Source organism: Dipodomys ordii, unplaced genomic scaffold (assembly GCF_000151885.1).
Source record: "Dipodomys ordii isolate 6190 unplaced genomic scaffold, Dord_2.0 Scaffold201, whole genome shotgun sequence".
Classification (NCBI taxonomy): Eukaryota; Metazoa; Chordata; class Mammalia; order Rodentia; family Heteromyidae; genus Dipodomys; species Dipodomys ordii.
Window position 1 is genome coordinate 114240 of NW_012267417.1, and position 25148 is coordinate 139387.

Here is a 25148-nt window from a genome sequence, read left to right on the forward strand (position 1 = left end):
AACTACCACTGGCTGGTGAAAATGTGATAACACACACACAGCAACCCCAAAAGCAATAGGTAGAAAGCAATAGTAGTTAGGACAGAAATGAATGCAATGGATACCTAAAATTAAACAAAGATTGTACAAAACAACATGTTGGTTTTTGAAATGAAGTGAGGCTGGTAAATCCTTAATGAAACAGAAAAAAATGAAAAGATAAAATTAGATATGAGAAAGGAAGTATAACAAGAATTAGCTATAAAATTCAAAGCATCATTAGGAAATATTTTAAACTTACATACTAATAAATTGGAAAATGTGGAAAATGATACATTTTTAATCCATTTGACCTATCAAAATTGAAATCAGAGGATATGTCTTTAAATAGATCAATAGCAAGCTATGAGATTGACCAGTGATAGTCTCCCAACAGAAGCAGTGACTGCATCAACCCTGTCCTCTAAGGTGTTCTAATCCTAATTACTCTGGCAGATGTAATTTTGGCTGTCACCACATTAATGTTCCAACATTATCTACCACATTAAAACTTGGCAAAAGGTTGACTATTCTTGCAATGTCAAGTGGGAAAGGAAGAAATGGTTTGATACCAGTGATGGTTGTAAAGTGGGTGCTAGTGGACTGATCAGCCCTGGGAGAGCAAGACTTTGACATGTACTATCTGCAGAAATGAGAGCAAGGCCAGTAATCAAAACAAGGAAACAAATGTCCCATCCTAATTAGTTTTGAAACACAAAGGCCAGCTTTGTGGGTCATTGGAAGAAACAGTACATGGAGCCTACAGTCCTCAACTGGGAACTGGCCAGTGAGACTATTGCCATCAGACAGCCTCCAGTTGAGCTGTAATTTTTCCTTTGATCACAATGATCTGTTTATGAAATCACAAGTAAATATTTTTACTTTGTTGCCGGGAAGCTCTAGATGATGTCACCAACAAATGTGCAATCAAGATGTCTGAATTTCAAAGTCCAACATCCCCACCATTGCTTGGTCATCCATCTGTGAAAACTAACCTGTTCAGAATATCACTCAAATTGGAATGGTTATTTGGCAAAAAGTGCTCTTTTCCAACTGTGCAAAACTCTGCAGTTAAAGGACATGATCAGGCAAAGATAAGAAACTTAAACACAAGCACAAGCAGTTAGAGCTCACTGCTCTGGAAACTTGTAGATTAAAATCCATAGACCCCGCGCAGCAACCCCATGTCATCCAGTGCCTCTGTAACTTTCAGTGTACAGAAACTAGTTTGCCTCCACCAAGTAACCAGTAGGTGAAACTGAGGTAGGTACCAATCAGCAAGCATGGGATTAGTACACCTACAAAGACACCTCTTTTCATATTGGTGGGCAACAAGCTGTTTCCAAGAGAGCACCTGGCTGTAGTCTCTGCTTTAGGAGCCCACCACACTCAGAGGCTGGAAGGAGGGCAGTTCAACCTCATTCTGCCATGTTTCATATTCCAAAACATCCGCTTGCTCTGAAACAGGACTATCAGAATCCCAGGATGGTTAAAATATGCTAATATCCTTCTAATTTTGGAAGCAAGCAATAGATTGTTAAAAGCCCTAGGTGAGAATCCAAGAAGCATTAGGAAAAGGAAATGGGAGTGTTTTCCTTTTCACAGCAAAGAGCTCCAGGAGAGTGAAGGGAGAAATGGGCTCAGGTCTGTGTCCCTTGCTTGCCTGCCCTGCAGAGTAGAGGGAAGTCCCATCACCCTGCCCTCCACCAGGTGCCCAAGCAAAAAGTAAATGTTCTGAAACAACTTCCCAGACACAAATCAAATCCTATAGGGCAGAGGAACTGCAAATACTATCTTAATATCTGTAAAAGACTTAATAGCTATAAAAGAAGCTATCAGCCCAGAATTTAATTAATCACACAAGCAAGAACCATAACCTCTCTTGCTACCAGGTATAAATTTAGCTGAAGTCAAATAAGCAAAAGCAGGATTTTTCTCACTGTTTTAACTTACCTCCTGAAATACTCTTAACATGGAAGATCAACAACTGAAGTGCAAACCAGCAAATCAGTTATAAAACAAACTGGAACAAAGCTGGAAAAAGAAGACAGATTCTGGGCTGGGAAGGTGGCTCAGTGGTAGAGTGCTTGCCTTGCATGCATGAGGCCCTGGGTTCAATTCCTTAGTACCACATAAGCAGAAAAAGCCGGAAGTGGCACTGTGGCTCAGTGGTAGAGCACTAGCCTTGAGCTGAAGAGCTGAGGGACAGTGCCCAGGCCCAGAGTTCAGGCCCCACAACCAAAAAAAAAAAAAAAAAAGACAAATTCTAAAATATAGATAAAAGCAAAATATAGCAAATGTACTTTCACTAGACCATAAAGTTATTTCATTATCCACCTGTTCGAGGACTGAGTGTGGGCATATATCCTTTTTTAGACAGAGTTTCCATAACATTTCAGTAATAGACATGTTATAAGTTTTATGTTTCCTTTGAATAAAAAAGTTAAAGTACCAACATAAAATTTTTATGTATGTCTTTAGAATAGTTAGAAGCAAAGTAAGTTTTGGGTGAAATTAGGGGTATTTTTTTTAACAAATATACAAATTACAGTGATTGGAAATAACTTATTTTAAATTTTCATTTATGTCCCATGCATTATGTGCCATGCAAAGGATTTTAATATACATCCATATAAGAGTTTAAGATTCCCCAAAATAAATAAGAGCTTAAAATACATTATATAGAGAAAATATAAGTTGATATACTATTAGGATGTTTATGTTGTTTCCATATGTGTAATTACAATAATACAATTTAGATGGAAGAAAGTCTGCAATTAATTTATTTTGTCTTCCTCAGGTCCATCATGTTCATAAAAATTTAAGCATATGCTTATTTTTATCTAGTGCAATGTGGAGAGAAAAACATGATGATTTTATTGCTAGGTATAATGTTTTTTTCTCCCCCTTTCAGGGGACATATGCATAAACCTAATGACTCTGTGTCAGCATGACAATTGCAATATTGTTCATAAAGGATAAAAGGATAATATAAGACACATAAAACTTTGGAATTTTGGGGAAAATGTTTGGGCCAATCTGTTCCCATCTAGGAAAATGCTATTCAAATTATAGGTGTGGTGGGTGCTCAGGTGTGCTACACAGACCTGCTTCTGGAGCAGAGGGATTCATTCCCCTTGCTGCTTGGAGTACAAGATGTTGATGGTCCTCACCTAAGACTCTTTTTCTAAATCACCCTGAGCCAAAGGGGAGGCTCTTAAGATGACCCTGTGAGTAAAATGCTTGGCTGATACTAGCAAGGGGTTGGATATCTTGGCTTTCTTGCCTGAAAGCAGGAGAATCTGAAGTCTTCGCTCACTCCACTGCTCTTAGTAGAATCTGGGAGTATCTGAGGCCCCACAAGGAACTCCAGTTTCTTCCTCTTCTTCTTACTCCTCTCTCTTTGTTTCTGTGTTTCTGTGTGCCTCTCTCTGTCTCTCTGTCTGTCTCTCTCTCTCTCTGTCTTCTGTCTCTCTCTCTGCCAATAACTGTGTTTGTATTTTATGGACTTGTGCTTACTCAGCTGGCACACTATTACTTAAGCTATGCCTCCAGCTCTGCTTTTTGCTGGTTATTTTGGAAATGGAGTCTAACAGACTTTTCTGTTCAGCCTGGCCTCAAACCTCAATCTTCCAAGTCTTACCCTTTTGAATAATTAGGATTACAATCATGAACTATACATACATGGCTCTTTTTTTTTTGTCTGTTCTGAGGCTTAAACTCAGGGGCTTGGTCTGTCCTTGAGCTTTTCTGAGGCTCATGCTCTACCTCTTGAGTCACAGCTCCATTACTGTCTGCTCGTATTCTTAATTCAACATTTCTCACTCACAGATGATGTTTCCCAAACTTCCCAACAAAGTCTCTGAGTCCACTTCAAAAAATCTCTCAATCTCTGACATCAAGGTACCACATTCATAAGGCTAACTGAAACACTGAATAACTTTATTTTAAAACTGTGGCTTCACAGTATGGAGGTTCCTAAAAAGACTCCACATAGAGCTCCCCAGCAATCCCACTTTTGGGCATTTACCCAAATGTTCACAAACAAGACCACACTAAAGCTACCAGCATGACTGTTTATTGCAGCCTTATTTACCATAGCTAAGATATGGAACCAACCCAGATGCCCCTCAGTAGATGAATGGATCAAGAAAATGTGGTATATATACACAAGGGAATTCTATGCCTCCATCAGAAAGAATGACATTGCCCCATTTGTTAGGAAATGGAAAGACTTGGAAAAAATTATAATAAGTGAAGTAAGCCAGACCCAAAGAAACATAGGTCCCATGGTTTCCCTTATTTACAATAACTAGTATATGTCTGAGTCAAGCAGAAAAGGTCAGATAAGTTGATGTTAGGGGAATGAATCCCAAGTATTCAAATGTTTTTTTTGTTTTTGTTTTTCCTTTCATGAAATTGTTTCTAACATATTTATAAGATGGTTTCTTTGTTGCTTTGTATGTCCCTCCCCCATGGTAAAACCCATGTTTTTACTGTATTTGATGTTGGTATCATTTGTGGAGGGGAAGGGAAAAAAATCGTTTAACTAGGGATACAGGTGGACCCATTGCAACAATGAGATGTACAAGTCATTATGTCGAAAACGAACTTTACAACTTTGGAGGGGGATGGGGGGGAAGGATTGGGTGGGGGGAGGGGGAAGTATGGGAAGGGATGGGAAGGGGAAACAAAGAGGAGGCAACAATGCTTGATAAGAAATGTACTCGTTATCTTGCCCATATAATTGTAACTCCTCTGTACAGTATTCTCACAATAAAAAATAAAAATTAAAATAAAATAAACTGTGGCTTCAAATTTATTGCACTGATATTGAGGTATAAAATTAAAACTACTCCTTAAACACTATGTCTAACTAAAATTTTTGGATGGTTGTGTCCATCCATGCTCAACAATAAAAACACAATTTTCAAATAGTAAACATTAAAAACTGGGAAATATGATGTCTCATCTGCAAAGCATCTTAAAATGTGCCCCTCCTCAGGTGACAGGGGCTCAGGCTTGCAATCCTAGTTATTCAGAAGGCTGAAATCCAGAGGATCATGCTTCAAAGACAGCCTAGGCAGAAAAGGTGATGAGATTCCATCTCCAATTAAATACAAAAAGCCATGGTTGAGGCATCTTACCAAAAGAATCTGAGCAAACTGAACAGTTCTCAATGTACTGATGAAAACGGTATCGAAGTTAAAATGAGAAAAATAAAAATAACAATAAGAAGAACATTCTAAAAAGTTGGTTTAGCTGTATTAGGTAAGCTAAATCCCTTGCAGCCAAATCCAAATCCTGTGAGGCCAGCTACCTTGTTTAAAAATTAAGGCAGCCAAATTCCTTGTAAAGTTAAAGGAGATAATACTGGAGCGTCCAGAATCTAGCATTCCTAATTTCCTTCCATGGAACCATCATGGTCGATCACAGAGACATGAAAAACATATCAAATTCATTGCAGTCTCCCTCAGGTTACTTCCTTTCACATGCCTCATCAGCAAAACAAGTATGTATTGAGTTTCCTTATGTGGCAGCCTCTCCGTACTCAAGGCTGTTGGCAGGGGATTACAATGGCAGCTTACTGTTGACCTTATGTTTAACTCTTTGACAAGAATAGCTACATACTCTATTTCTCCTACACCTGAACAATCCAGACCTCCATTCCATTAGTCTGTTTCCATGTTGCTTCCACTTAATACAACCGGAAACTCACTTGGAGATGCTGTTTGAATTGAGTGTGATTTGGTTAGTTTCCCCCGCCCCCTGCATTATTCTAGTTATTTCCCCGTGTGTCTGAAAAGAATCTAATGACCAGAATACATGAGAAGCTTAGGAAACAAAACCCACTGGATGCTGGTGGCTTATGCCTATAATTCCAGTTACTTAGGAGGCTGAGATCTGAGGTTCATGGTTCAAAGCCAGCCTGGATAAGAAAAATCTGCAAGATTGTTGTCTCCAATGGAAACTTCTAAAAAGGCAGAAGTGTTAGAGAGCTAGCCTTAAAGAAAAATGTTCAAGGACACTCCTAGGCCCTGAGTTCAAGCACTAGGATCAACACCAAAACAAAACAAAAACAAACAAAAACCCCAAAACCCCACTGCTGAAACAACAAAAACAAAAGAACACACAAAAATGCATTCAGCAATCTAGTATTCCCTGTTGCTTATTTAATATTACAACTCATAGTCTAGGGATTTCTGCAAGTTCATGCATGGATAGATAGTTCCAAGCATGGTCATAACATATTTGTATAGTAATAAAGAAATACCTTAAATACCTCATCTGGCTTAAATTTATATACACACACACACACACACACACACACACACACACACATAACAGTAACATGTTGGAAGTACTGACTTTTTATCTTCACAACTAAATAGATGTTGCGTTAAAAGATCTAAAAGCTTTATTTTATTAAAATAGTTACTACCCAGATGTCAGTGGCTCATGCCTGTAATCCTAACTATTCAGGAGGTTGAGATACGAGGATCATAGTTCAAAGCCAGCCCAGGCAAAAAATCTGAGAGACTCTTATCTCCAGTTAATCACAAGGAAACTGGACATATCACTGTGGCTCAAAGTGGTAGAGCACTGGGCTTGAGAGGAAATACTCACGGTGTCCAGACCCTGAATTCAAGAGCAAAAACTAAAAAAAAGAAAAAAAGAAAAAAAAACAATGAATTGTTTTAGGTAGTGGGAGAAAGAGGAAGGGAAAGAGAATTTAAAATTGATTGGAAAAATTGTGAACATGTATGGATACAAAATGAAATGCCCTTCCATATGACAAATGTAAGCTAATCATAAAAATAAATGTTTTAAGATATCAGCTTTTAGCTGACATTACAAGAATGACCTGTGGCTCATGCCTGCAATCATTTTAAATGTGCCCTTTATTTAACTTTTGGAAAAATGTTCTGGAAGAAGGAAATTCAGACTGGTAATGGTGAATGTAATAATGGAAATAGTTCATTTTACTTTTTGTAAGAAATATTGTTTATAACTTAGTCAAGTCATCCTTCCTCTCTTCTGCTGTTCATGTTATTTCTGTTCTTATTATTTCATTCTTTTCTTTGGTAAATAAGAGGGTTTGGTTTACTTTTCCTTTCACGGGCTCTGTTTCCTTTCTAACTACACCCATTTTACTGGTTCTCTTACTACTGATACCTTAAAGAAAATTATTGTGTTGATCTATCTCTCTATGATTCATTCATTACCCTGTATATGTGACTCACATCATATCATCATCTATTCTTAACATATGGTGCCAATTGTTAGTTAGTTGCAGTCTGTACTTCAATGTTTGCTATAGATAGGGAATGAGTCATATATACTGAGATGTTTATATATACTTATGGTTTTTCTTCCATCTAAGTACAGGAAAGGAGAAAATGAGGGAGGGGATGACACCGTTCAAAAAGAAATGTATTCATTGCCTGCAACCCCTGTGTACATCACCTTCACAATAAAAAGTAAAATAAATGAGGGGCTGGGAAGGTGGCTCAGTGGTAGAGCGCATGCCATGCATGCCAGAGGCCCTGGGTTCGATTCCTCAGCACCACATAAGCAAAAAGAAAAAAGCTGGAAGTGGCGCTGTGGCTCAAGTGGTAGAGCGCTAGCCTTGAGCTGAAGAGCTGAGGGACAGTGCAGGCCCCATGACTGGACTCAAACAAAACAAAACAAAACAAAACAAAAAACAGTAAAATAAATGAATAAGTGGAGGACAGGTACTTTGGAAGGATATAGTAGTATTCATTACATTGCAGTCTTGTTTCCTCTGAAGTCCAAACATTGTTCCACTGCCCTTTATCTACCAATGTTAAAGAATAAAAAGGGAATATGTGGGCTTTGAGTAAATAAATTTTATGGAATTTTGTAAGGTTATTGTTGTTTTTAGATAACAAAAATTATTCTACTATAGTCCAATCTTTCTCAGACTTTTTCAAACTACCTAAGGTCAACTGTTAGTTTTGGTAATGATATTGTTAAGTTCCATCTTTTAATTAGTATATATCATTTAGCAAAGTCTGTTCCAGAATTATAGTGGAAAACAGGCTACTCACCGAAGAGGAACTAAGTCCTCTTTACTACAGTTAAGAAACTCTTTGGCACTATCACAATTTGGTCTGGATAGTTCATTGTGCCCCCACCATGAGCACCCCTTCTGCCAGGACAACCAAAATTACACAAGGTGTAAAAAGCCTCCTGGACAGAGGAGAGGGCAGTCGCCTTTAGAGAGCCACCATTCTATAGCCATGTCTTATTTTAGGGGAGTCCGTGTAGGAAATATGAAGATCAATGTTCAGGTTGAATGTATTTTTTTTTTTTTGGTTGATCATGGGGCTTGAACTCTGGGCCTGGGCACTGTCCCTCAGCTCTTCAGCTCAAGGCGAGCACTCTACCACTTGAGCCAAGGCGCCACTTTCGGTTTTCTAATGGTTTATTGGAGATAAGAATCTCACGGACTTTCCTGCCAGGACTGGCTTTGAACCGTGATCCTCAGATCTCAGCCTCCTGAGTAGCTAGGATTACAGGCGGGAGCCTCTGGTACCTGGCTGAATGTATATTTAAAATGCACTTTTTACAACTGGCCATAAATTTCTAAACTTGAAATCTTAAGACAGTTTTATTATCCTTAAATGTTGTATGATAATGAATAATGAAAAATAAAACTTGTTACAAAGCTAAAACAAAAGGAAATAACTGTTAAAGTCTCTTCAGCATTTGTATAAAATTAGCTTATCCTTGATTGGATCTGAGTATGGATATAAAAGCCTACCTTTGAATACATTTCACAACAACTTTCAAATTAAAGTTTCATTCATGTTCAGTGAATACTGTCACTTATTGATTGTTCTCATCTCCTCTGAATCATTCCCCTGGAGCATACACTTCACAGAGCTGTTTATTTGAACACTGGCAAAGAAAAGGAGCTGATTCCAGACAGCAGAGTGAATAGCTGAAGTCAGAGGTGTTGGTGAAGTCTACCACCTACAAGTCACTTAGCCTTTGAATTTCAATTAGCCTCTCAAGTTTTGTTTCCTTATATTTGCAAAAACAGCTCGTAGTAATGCCAATGGTCAATTACATAGAGAGAAATGAAAATATTACAGATGTAATTTTTTGAGTTCTGGTCCTGGGCCTTGAACTCAGGGCCTAAGCACTGTCCCTGAGTTTTTCTGCCAAAGGTTTGTGCTCTATCAGTGGAGCTACAGCTCTACTTCTGGCTTTTTTGGTGGTTAACTGGAAATGAGATTCTCACAGACTTTCTTACTGGAGCTGGCTTCCAATTGTGATTCTCAGATCTCACCTCCTGAGTAGCTGGGATTACAGGTATGAACCACCAGGGCCCCAGCAACAGGTATAATTCTTATATTCAGAGAAATACAACTTTTGTGTAAGATCTTCACAGGAGCATGAGTTGAAAAACATGAATGTAGTTTTAGTCCAAATAGACACGAAAAAACCATCATTTAAAGGCCTAGCTTTTTATTATTTTTAATTGTTTTTAGTATTAATGTTAATATATTATTAATATATTATCATATATGATTACAATAATATATGCTATTGTACATAAGATTATTATTAATATACTATTAATAATTTAGATTTTTATGCCATAATATAATAACTTTTACTTTTTTTTTTGGGTCTGGTCGTGGGGCCTGAACTCTGAGCCTGGGCGCTGTCCCTCAGCTCTTCAGCTCAAGGCTAGCGCTCTACCACTTGAGCCACAGCGCCACTTCCGGCTTTTTTCCTTTTGCTTATGTGGTGCTGAGGAATCGAACCCAGGGTCTCAGGCATGCAAGGCAAGCTCTCTACCACTGAGCCACCTTCCCAGCCCCAATAACTTTTATTTTTTTGGCTTTGAACTCTGGGGCTAGGAGCTGTCCCTCTTTGTGCTCAAGCCTAGCACCTTGCCACTTGAGCCACAGCACAAATTCTGGCTTTTTCTGGGTAGTTTATTGGAGATAAGAGTGTCATAGACTTTTCTGCCATCCTCACATGTCAGCCTCCTGAGTCGCTAGCATTATAGGCATGAGCCACCGGCACCTGGACTTTTACAATTATTAAGAATAATCTCATTGGGCACCAGTGGTACAAGCTTGTAATCAATGTTACTCAAGAAGCTTCAATCTGAGGACTATAGTTCAAAGCCAGTTGGGAAAGGAAAGTCCATGAGACTCTTATTTCCATTTAACTATCAAAAAGACAGAAGTTGAGCTATAGCTCAAGTAGAAGAGTGCCACCTTTGAGCATAAAAGCGATGGACAGTGCCAAGACAAAAACTTCAAAAGCTATGACAATGGGTCAGCCTGTATCCTTGTTTCAGAATTTTGTTATTTCCCTTCCCCTCCCCAAATTAGAAAAAAGTATATACAAGATGCAGGGTACTGGAATCAATTACGGTAAAAACAGGTGTTATACCATGAGGGAAGAACATATAAAAGAAACAAAAAAATCACCTAGTACATTATAAGTACATTAAAAATAACATCAACAAAGATAAAATCTCATGTGTCCCTGATTTGGGGTTCTTTTTGCTTAGCATCTTCTTATATGGTCATCTGTGCATAGCTTTTGACATTTTCTACTTATCAGTTAAAATTATCCTAGAGGTATGAGATGCAGGAGACACTATGTTGAAAAAAAACTTTACAACTTGTCGGGGGGGCAGGGAGGAGTAGAGGAGGTGGGGAGGGAAGGAATAGTAGGGGAAAACAAAGGAGGGGTTAACAATGCTCTATAGGAAATGTACTCATTACCTTACTCATGTAACTATAACCCCTATGTTCAGTATCTTTACAATAAAAAACATTACAAAAATTTAAAGAACTAAAAAGCTTTGTGGACATACACACACACACACACACACACACACACACACACACACACACACACACACACACACACTATAATCTTAGCCAGTCACTGGTAACTCACAGCTGTAATCCTAGCTACTCAGGAGGCTGAGATCTGGGGATTGCAGTTCCAAGTTATGCAGGACAGTAAAGTTCATGAGACTCATATCACCAATTAACCACCAAAAAGCTAAGAGTAGAGCCAAGAGTGGAGTTGTGGCTCAAGTGGTAGAGTGGTAAAGAAAAAAAAAGCTCAAGGACAGTGCCCAGGTCCTAAGTTCAAGTCACAGGATCAGAATACATGCAACCAAAAAATAGAATGATAATAAAGAATAATGTTGCCAGGAGTTCGTGGCTCATCCCTTTGTTTTCATGCCTGTTTTTTTTTTTTTTGACCAGTTGTGGGGCTTGAACTCAGGGTCTGGGTGCTGTCCCTCAGCTCTTCAGCTCAAGGCTAGCGCTCTTACACATGAGTCACAGTGCCATTTCAGCTTTTTCTGTTTATGTGGTGCTGAGGAATTGAACCCAGGGCCTCATGCATGTGAGGCAAACACTACCACTGAGCCACCTTCCCAGCTCCATGCTTGTATTTCTAACTACTCAGGAGGCTGAGAAGAAAGATCACTGGTTTAGGGTAGCCAAGTTTACAAGCCTCTATCTTAAAAATAACAAGCAAAAAGCTGGACGGGGGCATGGCTCAAGAAGTAGAGTGTCAGCCTAGCAGGCATGAGGCCCTGAATTCAAATCTTAGTTCCATAAAGAGATTCTCTTTAAGAAAGAAATTCTGTCTTTTGCTTTCTTTAGAGTTCTGAATATTTTTTTCCAACTGCAAAAGAATTAACTTAAGAAGACATCGAATAATCTAAAATGATTTAAAAACTATTTTTAAATATCATCTCTTTGGATGAATGGGTATTGATTTCTAATTAAGAAAAGTTGTTGAAAAACGATAAATTGACATCAGACAGAATTGAAGATTAATAAATAATTAAGAATGATGCCATTAATTTTTGAGAAACAGTTACTCATCAAGTTTCACAAGAACTGACAAAGGAAACTTTAAATTTTGGAATTTTTATTTTTTGGGTCCAATCGTGGGCCTGAACTCTGGGCCTGGGTGCTGTCCCTCAGCTCTTCAGCTCAAGGCTAGCACTCTACCACTTGAGCCACAGCGCCACTTCTGGCTTTTTTCTTTTTGCTTATGTGGTGCTGAGGAATCAAACCCAGGGCCTGCGGCATGCAAGGCAAGTGCTCTACCACTGAGCCACCTGCCCAGCCCTAAATTTTGGAATTTTCCAAGGACAACTATTTGAAATATGGAAATACTCAGTCTACTAGAATCATCAATTAATCAGTAATTGAGCTATTTATTCAGGAGTGAAAACAACAATAAGGCATATCAAAATCTGATAGATTATTCTATTGCTTTTAAGGAAAACTTTACAGTTTCTTAAGTTTGGGATAGACATTCCGCTCAAATGGCTACAACTACTGTGTCCTAGCACAGTAAAAGTTTTAGAAATGTATTTGTTTGATAAATTTTTGGGGTATAAATGTTTGTTTGTTTTTGCTGGTCATGGGGCCTGAACTCTTATCCTGGACACTGTCCCTCAGCTCTTCAGCTCAAGGCTAGCGCCCTACCAACTTGAGCCCCAGTGCCACTCCTGGGTTTTTCTGCTTATGGGGTACTTAGGAATCAAACCTAAGGCCTCATGCATGCAAGGCAAGCACTCTACCACTGAGCCACCTTCCCAGCTCTGGGATATGTTTTTGTTAACAGTGTTGACACACACTGTGGGAGGCAGAATCATTAGTAAAACATGATAGCTTCTCACAGCCTAACGATGCTCATGGATGCACAGACAGTACCAAGGAAAACTGAAGTTACTTTACCATGCCCTAGTTGTTGTTCTTGAGGTGACTCTGAACCTTTCTCACTACTACTATCTCAGAGACAGTCTAGCTTTTCTAAAGGTAAAAGTTCAGGTTATTTAGAGAATAATGCACTCCAGTTTTAACCCATCCAAAAATACCAGCAACTGAAATCTGCCAAAATTAGATGAGCTTGTATCAAGCTCACTAATTCCCACACCATTACAATGACATCATTAAGAGGAAGAAAATTTATAAGACATCATTAAAGGGGTGCAAAATCTCCTCGTGTTTAGAAATTGAAATGTTTGAAGTTATGCCGAACCAGAAGGCACTTCTAGATTTAAATTGCACTATGCTCTGTAAGGCTAATTTTTAAGAGGTCTTTGCTACATCAACAAGGATGTTATTCAGTGGGCTATTCAGTTCCCTCATTAAGACACCTCATGGGGAAATGTTTCTGCAGTCTCCGTACCCAGGAATTTCCTTAAAATAATTAAAAAAACTTCAAGCCAAATTGTTGGACCACCTCCAGTGAGTGTATGTTTCCCTAGAAGAAAGGTGCCAGTACTGCTTTGCCTCTCCTGCCCACTTACAGATATTTCCCTTCACCATGAGATTCTCAATGATGAGTTGTTAATATTAACTACTCTGAAGTACAATGGAAAAAAGAGTGATGCATACACCTTAGGTTGAAATTGTTGAAGTTTTTTCAAATAAACAGATCCACACAGTCAACACAAACAGGTTATATCAGCACCTTCACTTTTCTCTCAATAGCAACTAAGTTAGCTTCCCTTTAATACTGAATGTCACATAAATGAAATCATGACGTGGGGGACTTCTAGGCCTTGTTTTCAAAATTATGTTTATGATATTATTATCATAACTTTATCATAACTTGTTTTTATAGTTTATTACTTCCTTGTGATGTTTTATATGGTTTCTAAGACTTCTTCAAATTAATACTGTACTTTTACCAACAGAAAAAAAGAATAGGTAGAATTACCAGCTGTGATACCAATGACTCAGGCATCAAGATCAACAATAACAACAACAACAAATATATTGTACTCTATGAAAAAAATCAAAATTTCATACAACAAAAGATATAATCTGCCAAGTAAAAAATTGACAAAACATTTGGAGAGAATATTTACAAAACATATATGTGGGAAGTGATTAATATCCAGAATATATAGAAAACTCCTAATATTAAAAATGGACTAAAATTAGTGTAAATAGACCATTTCTTTAAAGATATTTAAATGGCTAAATATATGAAAAGATACTAGACTTCCTCATCATCATGCAAATGCCAATCCAAAATACAGTGAGGTACTACCTCACATATATTAGGAGAGCTACTATCAAAAACAGAACATACGCCAGGCACCAGTATCTCTTGACTGTAATCCTAGCTACTCAGCAGGCTAATATTTGAAGACCAGGGTTCCAAGCTCTCCTAGAAAACAAAGTCCATGAACTACCAAAAAGCTGAAATGGAACTGTAGCTCAAATGGAAGAGTGTTAGCCTTGCGCAAAAGAAACTCAGTGACAGCACCCACATACTGAGTTCAAGCCCCAGGACTGCAAAAAAGAAAACAAATAATGGTAACTATATATTGGTTAGAATTTGGGAATGTCAGCTTAGTGTTCTGTTTGTAGGAATGTAAAATGAAAACAAAACAAACAAACAAAAACAACAAGCATCAACCAGTGGCTCACTCCTGTAATCTTAGCTATTCAGGAAGCTGAGATCTGAGAGTCAAACTTTGAAGCCAGTCTGGGTAGGAAAGTTTGTGAGCCTTTTATCTGCAATTAATCACCAGAAAGCCAGGGCTTGGTTCAAGCAGAAGAGCACTGGCCTTGATCAAAAAGCTAAGGACAGCACGTAGGCCCTGAGTTCAAGCCTTAGGCTGGCACAAAAAGGACAGGCATAATAACAGTGTAGAAAGCAGCATGACATTCCTCAAAATATTAAAACTAAAAATACCACATAATCCCAGAGATTAATAATAATCCCACTTGCCATTCTAATAAGTTAAAAAAGTATTGAAGAGACATTTATATAATGATGCTCATAACACCATTATTCCACCTGCTGAAATATAAAAACAAAACAAAACAAAAACAAAAACCCAAGTACCTTTAGCCACAGAAAGGAAAGCAATTCTGCTATCACATAGGTGAAACTTAAGGACATTATTCTAAAGGAAATAAATCACATAAATAATATGAATTCATTTAGAGGAGGTAATTAGAGTAGTAAAATTTATAAAGAATGTAGATGGTAGTTTGTCAGATCTGGGGAGAAGGCAATACATGGTGATTGTTGGATGGCTACTGCTCAGTTTCAATTTCACAAGAGGAAGAATTCAGGAGATGACTGAGGGAGTTGTGGCACAACATTGTGAATAAACTTAAAAAAAACACCGAACTACACACACACACACACACACACATACACACACTTAAAAATGATTAGGATGGCAAAACTCATGTTACATGTGTTTTATTGCAATACAGAAATTTTACAAGGAGTTAAGATAGAAAGAACTAAAATAATAATGTCCGTTCACTACTGCCAACAAAATCAATGAATTCCTTTGAGAAAGGAATGTATAAAATAAGAATTCTAACAAAGGCTAAATTTCTCATTAAACCAAAGCCCAAATGAACAGAACATGTCATTGGTTGATACCTTTAGGTAATGGTATTAGGTAGTTGATAAAATTCTACAACTTCTAAAAATTTACTTGGTCCTATTTAATTATCCTTGACTCCTCCTCCTTCTTCCTATTTTTTCTACCCTCTTTTCTCTTCCTTCTTCTTCCTCCTTATTTTATTTTCAAGACATATATTGCACAATCAACCACAGGTTAGAGTGCAATTATTGGTCTGGGTCAATAGCTCTGTGTATAATTTTGGCACAGTTCCTTTATCTTTACATTAAGTTTAATAATGATTCCTAAGATGTTGAGGTAAAACAGAGAGAGACAATGTGCTCTACAATAAGGCAGTAGTTGTCTAGAACCATACAATCATTTACACAACATACACCATGAGAACAAGGTCCTGCTTCTCCTGGCAACTTCTATGTTCCGGGTACTAGCTGTCTATGGGGACACAGACTAGATGTATTGCCTGCATTACACTAGAGAGAAGAGAACCAAAAATGTAATTTGCTGCCTTTTAACTATTTGAAGCAAGATCAATCAACATTTAAATGAGTTAAAATAATACACTTTAAAAATATACTAGATTTTTGACCCTTTCTGCATTCTTCTGTTTCACATACTTAGTTTTGTCTGGCTAGCACAATATGTAAATATAAGATAACTTTGATAGATTAAAAACTGCACATCCACATACGCGGAAGCTCCCATCCCTTGCCACCCACACATCACTTCTATGTCCCCCTCACTGTTTTGAGAGCACCCATACTGTTAGTGTGCCCTGTCTTTCTGCTTGTCCGTTTTTCTGCTTGCTTGCTTACTTACTCAATAAGGCTCTGCCAAGTTTTCTTACCATCATGACTTGTCCAGAAATTTGCTACTAGGCTTTCATGTGACCCCCATCCTTCCACTAAGGTTAATTCCCCCTACCCTTCTCCCAGTGTCCAAAGGTCAATTTGTATGAGAATGTGTCTTTTGTTTTTTAACCAAAATTGTTTTAAAAAGGTTTTCTGATAACCAAGACATAACTGGCTCCACAGGCCATAAGAAAAAATAGGCAGTTTTAAATTCAAGCCACAAAGAAGCTCACAAGATTTGGGTCTTACAAATATGTCTAAGGATTACTATCTTACATTAATTGCTTAATGTTAAGATTATGAAGTTTTACATAACTATGATTTTAACCTTAATTAGTATCCTATTAGTGCTATATTCAGTTAAAAATGAGCCAGGTTGTTTAATCAGCTGCTGTTTCAAATTGTTCATCATGACCAATATTGAGCTAATCCTCTGCAGCATTTAGTCAAGAACCACAGAGGGTTAAATAATTCTTGCAAGTATTGGTTAGACTTAACTTTTGTTCTTAAGTTTCAGGTAAGCCCTGCTTAAACACTATTTCTATTGATCTCCTTATTGCTTCACTGGAAAATACAACGGGGTCTCATGGCAAAACAATCCTCTCATTTAGTCTGTTAGTCACTTTCCCCTGCAATGTGGAATAGGCCATAGTCAACTGAGACAGGCCATCTCAGCAATGAGCAAAAATGCCAACTGGGACATGCCATCCCAACAATGAGAAAATGGGACATCATTCCAGCAAGGAAAAGGGACTACCTACACATCTTTGAGGGATCAACCAGGGGCAGTTGGAAAAAGTTGTGCAGATAAGAGGGGATGGTGTCAGATCCTCAATGGAGTCACTTTGTACTTGCTCTTTCAAAACTAACCAGATGAAAAGAAAATACTTAAACATGTCTAACTAAGGCCCCTAACTATCTTTTTTCAGCCTGGACAAAAGCCTACATACTTTCTTTGTTGCCTGCTGTTTTATTTATTGTGAGTCTTAGACTCAGAACAGTTTGCTTTGACACCTTCCTGGGTCTCCACAGTCCTGACATCTCTATAATCCAGACATCTATATACTCCAGTTACGGGAAATGATCAAACCTCCTACTGGTCCCTTAATCGTTCAACCCAACCCCAGCTTCTGAATGACTATTCCTAACCAGTCCACAATGGTCTCCCCTACCTAGCTGCCAGATACGAACCAGTGAAAAGTAGTCCAGAGGGGTTGGGAAGGTGGCTCAGTGGTAGAGTGCTTGCCTTGCATGCATGAGGCCCTGGGTTCGATTCCTCAGCACCACATAAGCAGAAAAAAGCTGGAAGTGGCGCTGTGGCTCAAGTGGTAAAGCACTAGCCTTGAGCTGAAGAGCTGAGGGACAGTGCCCAGGCCCAGAGTTTGGGCCCCACGACTGGCAAAAAAAAAAAAAAAAAGTAGTCCAGAACATAATCCACCAACTCCAGGATCACCTGGGACATGGGAGACAGGAACAAGCCAAGGCATCCAATTTTTTTCTTTTCGATAATGAACAGATGGCTTCCATTTTTTCTGTCATTTGTAGGCCCTGTATAATATTGTTTTCTTTTCTTATTGTTCAGCTCCTGTCTTGTAAGACCTCTCTCAGATTTCATGCAAAACCCATATGCCCATTCACCATTAAAGAACTTACTGCTGCCTTTTACAGATGGGATGACATCTCCACTTTCTAACCCTTATGTTGGCACCCGTTGCCAGCAGGAAGTAGCCAGAGAACCAGTGCCCTTTAACTATCAAAAGGGTGAAATGTTAGGTGCACCCAGGAAAAATGGCCCCTTCCTCTTTATTCCTCCCTTCCCCCAACACTTGTCCCTCTCTAGAAGTCCCTGCCCAGACCTGTAACCCAGGTAACTGGTGCACCTAGAGGCAAAGGGAGGTAGCCTAGGTAGCTGATGCACATATAGGCAAGAGGAGGTTCCCCAAGCTCCGAGGGGACTCAGAGGTCACATCTGAATCCACTGTGGCCATCCCTCCTCCCTCCTTCTCTCTATTTAACCACAATCCCTGCCATAGGTTTCCCCTCTGTACACCTTCATCTTGTGGGGCAGGGAGTTCAGTTCTGCTAATAAACTCTCTCCAGCCTGAACAAGTACTTGGCGGTCTCCTTCCTCCAAACCTTACACTCTGGTGTTCCAAGACTAGGAAATACACAGTGTGGCACTTGCCTTCTGAGGAGGTCTGCTGGTGTCTGTATCTGTGTGTACAATGTCAGTGACAGCTCTTGAAAATAGTGAGCTCAGCAAACGAAACGGTAACGTGGAAGTGAACCAACCTTCACGGCCTAACGTGGGGAAATCTGGAGTGCTAGCAGCTCAGCCTGGGAGAAAGATGGCTCTGGATTGCCTTTGGACCCATTCTGGCGAGAAGAGAGGACTGATGCCATCCAGGGACTGGGCTGCGGCCAGGAAGGGGGTGTGGCAGGAAACCGGAAGTGCCCTGAGCAAGAGTGAGGAAGCTGGTGGCGCAGGGTACGCGCATGCGCAGTGTGGTGGGGGCGGCTGCCCTGTGAGGGGTGAGCACGGAAGGCCAGAGCGCTGTGGTTGTTTTCGTGGACCAGGAGGTGCGTGGTGGGGCGGGGATTCTCTTGAGGATGTGTGGAGCCCCAGGGAGCTGCCGACACCCTCCCCTTCCTGGCTAGTCTGTCCTAAGTCATAGTCTCCTATGCAAGTGGCCTGTCCTGTGGACGCCGGGTCCTCCTGCGGCCCTGGCCTTCCCGCTATGGTTGAGGTAAGAGCCTGGGCTCCATGGAGGCCACGGTGCACCTAGGCCCGGCCTGGCCCAGTGTGAGGACCCTGGGCCTCAGCACACAGCCGGCCCTCCCAGACTGAAGGGCAGAGGCCGACTTAGCGGGTTCCCACCGCATGTGCGTCCCCACAGTGGGTCCAGTGGGTGGGACTCAAGGGGGTTTACACCCTTACCTCTCTGAGGCTACTGGCCCTCAATCCTGATTAGGTTGGCCCTAGGGCATGGTGCTGGTGAAGTCTTAACTTGTGTCGATTGTGGCTCAGAGTCCATTGCTTAGTCAGCTCCTTGAGTAGGTGGATCACTTGTTTGATTTTTGGATTAGTGGATGGAATGTCTTCAAGTTTTTTTTCCTTAAGTATTGGAGAGGGAATGTTAGTTGTATGCCCAACTTTGGCCGTGGGCTCCACCCAGTCCTGGGCCCCCCTCCCATTCCCGGAGTTCCCTCTTACAGCTGGCCCCTCCATCTCTCCACCCAGACCCACCTGAATTCCCATCTACCTCACTTCCTTTCCCCTCAGACACTCCTGCTACCTGGATGGTGAGGAGGCCATGTGCTCCCTCTTGGGGGAAATATGGCTCCTCTAATAAACCTTATAATAATCTTTCTCTTGTGCCTGTCTGCCTGCCTCTGCGTGGTACCCTGGGATGGATGTGTCCGAGCCTCTTACAGGGAAATGAGTGCTATCAATTAGTGGTGTTAGTACATAAGCTGTAATGGTGTTAATTAATGAGATTTAATTGCACTAGGTGGTGTTGTTTTTTTTTTTAAATTTGTTTGGTTTTGTTTTCTTTGCAGTACCATCTGACTTAGAAGAGTTCTGTTTAAAGAGTTAAATTTTTTGGTTAGGCAAATTTCAGGCAAATACTCCTTCTCTGAAAGATAGTTCCCCTCTTAATACCAGTGTTATTTTACAGGCATAATGATTATGAAAGCTCCTACAGATGTGGATGATTCAGAAGAAAAGCAGTACAAGCTTGGTGATCATAACTCAGGATTTTGAAGAAGCTTGTCCTGGTGAGTTTGGAGTTTTGGATTAGATGTTTTAAATCTTGAAAAGGCAAAAGTAAAATCCTTGTGGTTTCTAAACTTGATCATCGGGGGAAAAAAGTCAACAGATGTGATTTATCATTTGTTGACTACTCTTATTCTCTGCCTTCTAATTTTAACTGATTTGAAGACAGTATATATTTGATAGAAGCTTAGAAATAGAAGTTGAGGTAGCCTTCTTTTCTATTAAATTCTTCTAGGTGAAAAGTAACAGATTAAAGAGTACATGAAATTAATTTCTAACTAGCAATATCAGCCAGAATAAAAGTACTAAAAGTACTTTTCTATATTTGAGATTTGAAGATGGTCAGCTGCCACTATTCTCTATCTAAGGACCTGCAGTGGCTTCTTATTGGAGGTAAAATAAAATCTAGACTCATTTCTATCATTTTATTTAATGTTGTCTTGACTACCACTCAGACCTGATTTTTGTACCTTTGTATTTTACATCTTGCTTCTGTTTGTGTGAAAGATCTTTCTCTTCCTAGTCACCATGTAGATTAGACAACATAATGGCAACTGTACCATTTCCTATACTGTGTATATTTGAATTTCTTGAAACATGTTCACCCATAGTTCATACCGCAGTTTGAAGACTACAGATCTAGAGAATTTTGTCAACTGACGATAAATTTAGTTCAACTAGTTGGGGTACGTGTATGTTTGTTTGTTTGTGTGTGTGTGTATGTGTGTGTGTGTGTGTGTGTGTGTGTGTGTATCGGTATGTCTGGGTCTGTTTACTCTTGGCTGTTATAAGGATCAGTGAACTCATGAGAGCAATTTAGAATGCTGGTAGAAAGAGATGGCTTTATGTGGATTTTCATTATACCATATATTCACTTTTCTAAGTGGAAGAACCTCCTATGGGAGAGAAAGTTTAATCTTCAGTGTTGTTTGAGAAGGGGTCTTATCTCCTTTTGTTGCTGACATTATACCATTCTCTTAATCCATAAATGTGCTCTTGGGTCATCTTTAATTGGCAGGAACATGAGATTTGCTTCTTGGAACTGAAAAACTGATACAAAATAAATCTTCCATTACATATAGATTTAGAACTAAATGCTATTGATTGTTTTTCAGCCTATTTCAAATCTATAATAATCAGCTTCATTGTCTTGATTATTGTAGTTTAGATTTTCTCATAATTAAGTGTAAGTGTGTATGTACTGTTAGCACTTGGGAGGCAGAGGCAAAAGGATTTTAAGGCTTTATAGTTAAACTCTGTCTTAAATACACACAAACATACATGCAGATGCACATGTGCGCACGTGTGTACACACATACACACAGAGAGAAACTAAAATTAAAATGGATTTGATTACATCCATCACAGTCATCTGTATTGTTGGTAGTGGTGACTTTCTTTTTTTGGCACTAATGAAACTTGTTTCCTGCATACATTGTTGCTCATTCTTTTCATGACTCTTCAACATTCACTAGATGAATAAAAATTTATAATCTCTCTTCCCTGCTTGCTTGCATGCTTGCCTGCTTGCCTGCTTGCTTTTTCCTTTCCTTTCCCTTCTTTTCTTTTCTTTTCCTTTCCTTCCTTCCTTCTTTCCTTTCATTTTCTTCCTTTTATTTCCTTTTCCTTCCTTCCTTCCTTCCTTCCTTCCTTCCTTCCTTCCTTCCTTCCTTCCTACCTACCTACCTACCTACCTACCTTTCCTATTAGGCAGGTGCTACTCATTCTTACATGTTCCATACAACTGATTTGAGACTCTTGATATTTTTCTGTCCCATATTATTTTGAGCATATGGTGTCATCAGTTATTTTGCTTGACAACATATGAGTTAATATTTGTACATTTTCCTTCCTAGGAAACTTAGTCTAGTTTAAAACATTTCATTTTGCTGCCTGTGAGGTCTATGCTCTTCCTATGATTTTTTTAAACATTTCATTATTTTCTGAAGTCTTCTCATTTAAACATAAAGGATCCTGCAATATATTTTGTTTTTTCCTACCTACCAAATATTTTCTTCCATTATATGGACAGCCAGCATCTTCTCCTAGGATGCTGATTCTTTGGTTCTTGTCTAGTACTTGAGTCTTGTGTTGCTTTCTTCCCCATTTGTAAAGTATGTAATTCTTAAGTTTTCCTTTCTCTTCTTTTTCTTACCTTACACAGTCCATTTATAGCTGCTCAGTGTGTATTTATTTGAAAAATATTCTTAATGTTTCAAACCGAATATTTGTCTCTGAAACTAAAGGTTTGAGAACCACAGTTTTACATTAAATGCTGCTATTTTGGGTGATGTGTAATCAAGAACACAGATGTGCACTGATATTATGCTGATATTTGATTATAATATTATCATCCAGGTGGTCTAGACTATGCCTCTGTAATCTTTTTGAAAGGATGGTCATTGACCTGATAACATAGCATCAGAAATTATACCAGTAGTGCAGATTCTTGGTAACGAGTTTATAGACAGCTTTTTCTACAGATTTGAGAATCATTATTCTGGAAATGTACTGTTACAAATTTATTTTAGGAGAGGATGGAAAAAGATGGTGGCAAAACAATAGGAGATCACCCTAACTCTCTCTAACCAAAAAGAGATTTATGGGCTTAACATGTACTTCTCCCCAAGAGGTCAAGAACAATAAATATATAAACAACTAGAGAATCATATAAACGGAAAAAAACTCATAACTTGTACACATAAGGATGGAAAACCTGCAAAGAGCCCTCCCCCATCCCATGCTGGCAGCGTGGCTAACCTGCAAAAGAGGCCCCCTGGCTGCCTGGGACTCCAGGACTGACCAGGGAAATTGCATTATCCAGATCCAGAAAACTTTCAGTGCTGTATCCAGACACTGCAGAGAGAAACACAGACCAGCAAAGGGCACAGCAACATCCAGACCTGGAGAACTTCCATCATGCTACCAGTCAGCCCACAACAAACATGGATAAGCCACAGGAGTGGCTCCAGGGAAGTCCAGAACTCCAGGAGCCAAGCAGTGAGACTATAGCATCCAGAAGAAGAGATCCACCATAGTGCTGCAGGTCAGCCTACAACCAATTCCAGGACCAGTGAGTACCCTGCTGGGGACCTCCCCTCCCCCATGGGAGACCAGTGGTGACCCACATAGCCTGGCCCAAACCCCTCCCTTCCACCCAAGAAAGGGTACCACACTTGAAGAGGACAAAGAAGCCAGAGCCCTTCCTCATTCCCTCTCACTCCACCTGTTGGCTTCCAGCTGGAGGTCACAGGTACTCATACAGGGCACTAGGACCTTGCATCCTCCACAGCCCTGTCTTTGGGCAATGAAACCCAGCCTGTTTGAAAAGGATACAACCTAAATCTGGAGCAACTGTAGGAGCCTGCCCCTTCAGAAGCCTCATGCCCATCCTGGAGGCCTGAAGTTAGTCTCCCTAGCCCTCCCCAGCAAACAGGTCCAAGTGAACAGCTGCTGGTGTATAGACATAAAGTGTTTGCACATGCACACACAGGCCAGGGACCAACCCATGTCCAAGTGAGGGGCAGGAACAACCCAGCACCAAAGAGCAAAGCCCTGCACTTTGGGAGGGGTCCTTCAGAAGAACTGAACTTAATCTCCCCAAACCTCCACAGGAAACAGAGCTAAGCGTACAGCTACTGGAAATTCACTCCTTGGTCTGGAGCCATGAAGTGCTTGCTATGCCTACACAAGTTGGCAGCCAAGTACCAGCCACCTGAAGGGTGCAAACAAACCCAGGGCCAAAGCCCAAGCTCCTGTACCCCCATGGCATCCTGTCTTCCCCTTCCCCCAAAGTGTATCCCGGAGGGCTGAAGTTAGTCTCCCCAGCCCTGGCAGTAGATATAAACAGACAGCTGCTGGCAGATCATTTCCTGGTGTGAAGCCACAAAGTGCATGCACTTGCACGCACAAGCTGATGGCAACCCTCGGCCACTGGCCACCTGAGGGACAAGAACCGGCTTGGAGCCAAAGCACAAATTCCTATACACCCGTGGGAGCCCACCCCTCCCAAAGTGCATGGCCATTCTAGAGGCCCAGATCTAACCTTCCCAGTCCCCACTGCAAACCAACCCCAGATCCTTTCAACTAGCTGCAGGCCAAGTGTGCTGGGACTTGGGTCCTGGGTCCTGGGACTCAGAGTGGGCTAGTGCACCCAGTGTGAGCTAACCCAAGGCAAATAAGGGCTGCCACCTGTCAGGTGTGAACAGGCCAACCCCAGGCCATGGCTCTGACAGTCCCTGAACCCAAATGTGTAAATCATGATAAAAGATTACAAGATTCATGAACAATCAAGACAACAAAGCAAATCCAAAAGCCAACAACAGTCCAGGGAAGAACCCTAGTGGGAGTGAAGAAGAGATGGCGGAAGAAAGAACAATTTAAAATATGATAGCTATCACCAATGAAATAAAAGGGGACATGCAAAGACAATTTCAAGAGGGTAAAGATAGGACAAAGAAAATCATGGACTCCCAGAAAGATGTGGATATAAAACTAGAAACACTATACACCTCATTAAAAGATGAAGTTACATGAATATGCATACTGGAAGAACTTCAAAGATGAAGAAATGAAGGACCTTTTCTGGCTTTGAACCATGAGCTTCAGATTCCATCCTCCCAAGAAGCTTGGATTAAAGCACCCAGCTACCAGCACCCAGTTGTCTGTATTATTTTACTAACTTTCCTCTCTAGAATTCTGCCTGAAAAAGATAATTAGAAATGTGGACACTTTAGGCCGAAATATGTTTATCAAGAGTTTTTAGTTTTACAACTGCCCAATAAATAAGTGGGCTAAAGACTTAAAGAGAAACTTCTCTGAAGAGGAAAGAAGGATGGAAAGAAGGATGGCCAATAGACACATGAAGAAATGTTCAACCTGCCTAGCCATAAAAGAAATGCAAATCAAAACAACATTGAGATTCTACCTCACCCCCGTTAGAATGGCTATCATCAAGAACTCTAATAACAACAGATGCTGGAGGGAATGTGGACAGAAGGGAACCTTACTGCATTGTTGGTGGGAGAGTAAATTTGTTCAACCACTTTGGAAAGCAGTATGGAGGTTCCCC